The 6,274-nt window shown below is 37.4% G+C and overlaps 1 long non-coding RNA gene across 2 annotated transcripts; it reads left to right on the forward strand.

Moving 5' to 3' along the window:
* Window positions 1-865: 865 nt before the first annotated feature.
* LOC128992418 (uncharacterized) lies at window positions 866-5,735 on the forward strand. Of its 2 annotated transcripts, XR_008490715.1 has the most exons (4): window positions 866-908; window positions 2,229-2,449; window positions 4,071-4,209; window positions 4,747-5,735. It is a non-coding gene; the product is annotated as an uncharacterized LOC128992418 (long non-coding RNA). The 2 variants fall into 2 exon arrangements; XR_008490714.1 differs by lacking the exon at window positions 866-908 and having other exon boundaries at window positions 2,068-2,449.
* The last annotated feature ends 539 nt before the right edge of the window (window positions 5,736-6,274 follow it).

Consider the following 6,274-nt stretch of genomic DNA (forward strand, 5'->3'; position numbering starts at 1 on the left):
AACAGAGGCTACGCCAAACGTATTATGAAATAGTTAAACTGTAATAATTACCTGGCTCAAACATGATTATAGATGAAATATTAAACACTGTAGCGACACTGAAGACTGAAGTATAATTTACCACGGAAGAAACATAGGTACGGTACAAAATTATGGCGCTATACTGATACGATACGATTACAAAAATCCAATCCCGTCCCGTAACAACAAACAACAGTAGGGAAGGGAGTGGGAGTGGAGTGGGAGTGACTTTGTTGGGAGGAAAGGAATAGGAAGTACAATAAAGAGTCGGAAGTTGACGGTTCTGCCAACCAAACTATTTATAACTTGCAATCGTACTCTTCTTGTACAATAAGGGTGGGTTCCATAATATCGACAACCGTAGAAATTGATCGAAACTGAATTATTCCCAGTTTGTCGACACTGGAATATTCCCACTTAACCGACATCCCAAATAACCGACGTCGCAAATGATCGACACCACAAATTGTCGACATCCCATATTGTCGACAATGAAATAGTTTCACTATGTCGACACTGAAATAGTCCCAGTATATCGACAAGCTCCCGTTCTTCGGAGCTACTCTTGAAAAGGAGTTGTTCTAATTCATCGTTCAGTTCCTCAACTCACGAGTCGCAATGTCGCAATATTTAATTCCGAATTCCGATTCCGGCGGACCGGACGGACAATGAATAATGATAAGCTGGCCATTTTGACTAAGCATTAAGTTAAGTTATTATTAACCTAACTTTTATATTGTAAATATTTATCTTTTTTATTTCTTTCCTTGCTTACAGGAAAATTGGTGACTCGTGTGTTACAAACAATAGTTTTTAAGGTAAAAAATGTAAAATAATTTGTATAGGTAGGTTATGTAGGCTAATCAACATGATAACAGACACTTTAGGTAAGTCACCAACAAGAAGGTAAAGTAAGACACCAACAAGAACTTAAGATACAGCTTATTCGTAGGCTAATTCTGAATCATCAAGCAATATTGTAGCAAATGTTTGAATAGGCATATCCCTAGGCTATTAGGATTGTCTCTTATTCCCATTGACCCAGTGTCAACTTTAAGAATTTGTTTATGTAAAAATATTCGGCTGCACTTTAGTTTATGTCCTTTATTCATTCAAATGAAAGATAATACATAAGTTAGCCTATTTAATATTTTGAATATTTCATTCCGTTAGTTAGGTTAGGTTTCACCCTTACATTGCCCAAAACATAGAGGATACGCGTCCGGTAACCGGACGTGGATAAGGCGTACGGCAATGACGTCATGGGGTTGCGGGAGCCTGGAACGCCTTAACCACAACAATACAATGACCAGCCATCGGTGTTCGTGGTGTAGTGGATAAGGTGCTCGGCTGATATGCAAGAGGTCCAGGGTTCGAATCCCATTGATGACTTTAACTTTTTGTCGAAGAGTTTTGCATTGAATACCATTTATTCTTAACTGTACATCTTTTATTAGAATTTTTGGCATTTATAATTTTTTTTATAGAGAAAGAATTTCACCTTAATTCGATTTTTTCACTATCAGCAAGTTTGGTGGTTAGGTTAGGTTATGACAGTAATTGCCGGACGTCTAATCCACGTCCGGTTACCGGACGCGTATCCTCTGCCTACCCAAAATTGATATAGGCCTAAGTTTATCGAATGAAATAATCAATATGACTGGGACGGGTGGCGTCGTCCTGTAATCCAGCTTCAGCTACTAGGAGGTCACGAATTGTGGATATTTATAGGCATGCACTGTGGATGCGATACTCCCCGGTGTGGATTAACGTCCGCTTGAGTGAGTACTACGACTATCCGCAGTACTATCCAGATAATTAGACCAATTCGTATATAGACCAAGGCAATAATGTGGTTCGGATTCCACTATAAACTGTAGGTCCCTTAGTTGCCATTAGCTGTATGGGCTATTAATTAACAGCTGTGTCTAAGGAATGTCGGCCTTAGTCACTAACAAGACTACAAGATCGCGCCACTCATCCTGATCCTACACTCATTTCCATTCGTACTTGGCTTAAAATACCTAGGCTACTTTGTATGGTCGCCAAGTAATAAGAAAGAAAGTATTAAAGAAATATATTCATTGGAATGAGTGTAGGACGTAAACTTAAGTGCTGTAAAATATTCTAGAGCTGTTTGTATTTGGTGTAAGACTAGACTTGGATTATATCATTCATTGCTGATGACATCAATGTTAATTTTATAGATGATCCTGGAGCAAAGGCTGTAATTTGACCTGAACCCAAATTGGTCTCTATTTTAAATATTGTCTTGAACCAATAAGTTAAGAGGACTAACCTTTCTGGACGACATTGCCATCGACATCACAGCAGATGAGAGAGAAAGAGAGACCAGAGTTGTGGACCCTGGAGGCAATTACCATACTGCCGTGATAATGTTCCTTGGTCTAACCATAACTTAAGTGAGGTGAGTCAACATTCTTTCCCCTTTGTGATAGATTCTAGGCTATGTTTGTTAACTAAGTTATTCAAAGTTCAAATCGGTACTTTGGTAAGTGTTATCCGGAGGCTACAGATAGGCTATACAGCGCTTTGTGGCGGTTATGTTAGGTTGGATTATCATAAATGGAAAGAACATTTTTATGTCCTAGGCCTACTGTCCATATTTGGGTGGGTTCCATATTATCGACAACCATAGACACTGATCCAAACTGAATCATTTGCATTTTGTGTTGAACAGAGTTTGAACAACTAATTATTTATATGTTTTATGGTAACTGTAGGGTAAATATAATGTGTAACACAAGTGAAAACTGCCATTGCTGCACTCGACAAACTTTCCACACTCGCCTACGGCTCGTGCGTAAACATTTCTCTCATGTGTAGCAAAGTGCCACTTCGCCTACTAGTTACCTACACACAAATAAACTATTATTAATAGTTTTTGGTGGAACATAAGGATAATTAATCTTTATGCAAATTTATAGTTTTTTTATAAACATTCAAAACTAGGCCCCTACTTAAAATGCATTTGGATTACATCTCGAAACATGTTGTTTGGAAATGTCTTAATTAGGCTAGAGCTTGCATTTTTGCAAATTGGGAAATAACAAAGAATTAATGTTGAACACGTTCGCTACCGAGCGACGCTCATATGCGTCGGTCCAGTCACTCCTACAGACCAAAAGGAATGATCATGACATTGGTTACAGACCAAGTGATATAGGAATAACATTGCCAACAGACCAAAAGAGAAATATCGTTTAAATGGACTAATTGACTTCATATTGACCTTAAGTGAATTAGTAAGCAATAAATATTGTTTTTATTTATCGTTTTGAGCAAATTTTAAAACGCCGCATATATGCGTCGATCAGTCTATTTAATAAAATCCAGATAAAAAGATTACCTACATTTTCGTTTCAATAGACCAGGCGACGCACGTTTAAGCGTCGTTGTAAATTTGGTTGTTTCAAGCTTTTACTCAAACAAATAAAGAAACTCCAAACACTCGCCAAAACTGCAAAGGTTATAACGTTTACATCTGTTCTGAGATGTCGCGGAATGCACAATGTAAACAACAATGTTGCCAACTGTTGTGTGACGTAACCAATCGTCATATCCACAGACCAAGCGACGCACATTCGCGGCAGATATCCCTCTAGACTGATACGATAAAATCAGGGCTTTAAAATAGACCGTTGCTAAGAAATACGCTGATTAATAACATTGAACACCGACGCAAGTGTGTGTCGTTAGTCTATTTCAATATGATCAGCTGACGCAAATATGCGTCGGTGGTCTATTGTGAGAAACGAGTCGACGCACAATTGCGTCGCTGGTCTATGCGAACGTAAATTTTAAATAATTGTGGTAGCGAACGTGTTAAACCAATTTATTTTGTCTAAACCAAATTATTGTTACAAATTATAATATTTGTACTAACTTGACCCAGTTTTGCTCAAACATTTTCCTATTAGCTGTACCTATTTGAATATCACAAATATAGAAAGGAGTGTACAGACTTGTATTATTTGTTGGACTCAAAGTATTTTTATAACACTATTTTTTGCAATATTTCTGTACAGAACTGAAGCCTACCAGTAAAATGGGGGCGTTGTAATTAATATCCGCCGACATTGGAGAATACAGGGGAGAGGTGTCAGAGGAAGAGGAGATGGAGGATGGGGCGAAGTAAAGACTAAGATTGAAGAGAACTAACTAATGGTAAGTTTTGCCATTTACTTAAATTTAATACTTATAAATCCAGGGCCGTGTCCCCAAGCCTATGTCGCATAACCCTCCTGAATTACTAGTATTTAACCAGCATTTTAACTGGAGATGTGCCCAAAAATTTGCTTTTGTTTTTTAGGAAATGTATGCGGGTAGTCGTAAATTTCGATCACGCAATCTTTGCAGATGCTTTCGGCTATCATGAGAATACAAGACAAACTTGGATTATTGTACCCCCTAATTCTAACAGATTGTGGGAAAATTTTCCAAGAGAAAAAGCATTCTTTTGAGGCCCCAAGTGAGTCCCCTTCCCAGGCCGAAGCCCTTGGCAATCGCAGTGTCCACCGTTAGGGGAATACGGCCCTGATTTGGAGGCCTATGTTGGTGTGGGGCCTAGTGCAAACCGTCCCCCCCCCCCTCAGTACGACACTGAGTAGCCTACATTAAATAATGATAGAAGTATGCATAAAAAGATTCTTGTTCTGTTCAGAATACTGTTTTTAATATTAATTTTTGTTCTGTTATATCCAGGCCTGATGACAGGGTGGATGGCGATGGAGGCATGGAGGTTGGGGGAGAGGAGGCTGAAGAAGTGGAGACAAATCAGTTTAGATCCATTATGTTGATTAGTTTAACATTTATTTTAAACGTCAGTATTTAAATTTTTTTCTCATTTAGATTATTAAATTAAGATAATTTTATTGTTTTTATGAAGATGTTTTCTTACATTTTTAATATTTGTTTGTACTTCTGCCTGGTAAAAAAATACTGTTTTCCTACAGTTACCTAACAATGTACATGTTCTCTCACTGATTTGAGAAAGCAAAGTGGCTAATTCGCTCATCAGTGAGACAATGTTAACATTGTCTCACTCTAATTACTTTGTCTCACTCCAGATTTGCAACGTGAAGGCACAAACTAGTGAGCGCGTAACATGCAGACAAGGTCGTATGTGCGCGAAATACGTTGGCAGCACTGGCTGTAAATCAGCTGGTCAGCTGTTTTACTGTTGTATCATTAAATGTCATATTAAAAGTTCACTTCTGTGTAAAAATATGTTACGTTTCTTTACCAATTTATTTGTTTTATGGTAATTGTAGGAAAAATATAATGTGCAGCTCGAGTGCAAAGTGCAATTGCCTCACTCGAGAAAACATTCCTCACTCGCCTACGGCTCGTGAGTAAGTATTTCTCTCGAGTGAGTCAATTTATCACTTTGCTCACTAGTTGCACAAATAACTATTATTATCTTTGTTAAAATGATTACTTTCACTAACTGACCTTGTCTTGGGTAAAAAGAGATATCTTGATATTTAACTATAGTTCGGCCGCTTAGAAAACGACCTGCGCGCTAATGCTAAACCAATGCTGGAGGAGGTCGCTTTCTAAGTGGCCGAACTATAGCAGGGTGCCTGTTCTATGGGCGGGGATTGTATAAGTCAGTAGAAACCTTCTTATATTTCGATACTTGGTAAATTAATCATTTCCAACTTTATATAGTATAGATCGCTATTCCTGTATTGATGTGCTGAAATGAATAAAATTATATGAAATGAAATGTTGTTTTTTTTATATATTTTGATGACACACTATTAAAAAGGCATAGCAATTTTCTAAAGTTTATAACAGCTTATGTTTGTGTTTTTATTAATGATTTATTGTGACTTTTGAGTGATTGAAGGATTTGTGATTTGGTTTTAAGGAGATTGATGTACCTAATTTTGTATCTATACTTATTAAATAGGTACGCAAGCAGGTTTTTGTGACAATTACTTCTCCGAAATTACTGAACCGATTGACATGTTTTTGGTGTCATTGGAAAGAGCATAATGTGAAGTTGTGCAAGAAACTTTCTTTTTAGGGAAATAATTAGAGAGTGAGGACCTGGGGCCCTTTAAAGTTTCGTATTTCTCCATAAGATTAACATGGGAAACAAATATTGTTATGAAACTCCAAATGTTGTCAGAAATTTAAAGTGAGAAGAAGGACATATGTTAATTGTAAAATTGTGACAGAGAGGTTATGCAGAAAATCAGGTAGTTAATGGTTATTTGGTGCT

This window comes from Macrosteles quadrilineatus, unplaced genomic scaffold (genome assembly GCF_028750875.1).
Source record: "Macrosteles quadrilineatus isolate MER2022 unplaced genomic scaffold, UCM_ALF_1.0 Scaffold_4__1_contigs__length_99947679, whole genome shotgun sequence".
NCBI lineage: Eukaryota > Metazoa > Arthropoda > Insecta > Hemiptera > Cicadellidae > Macrosteles > Macrosteles quadrilineatus.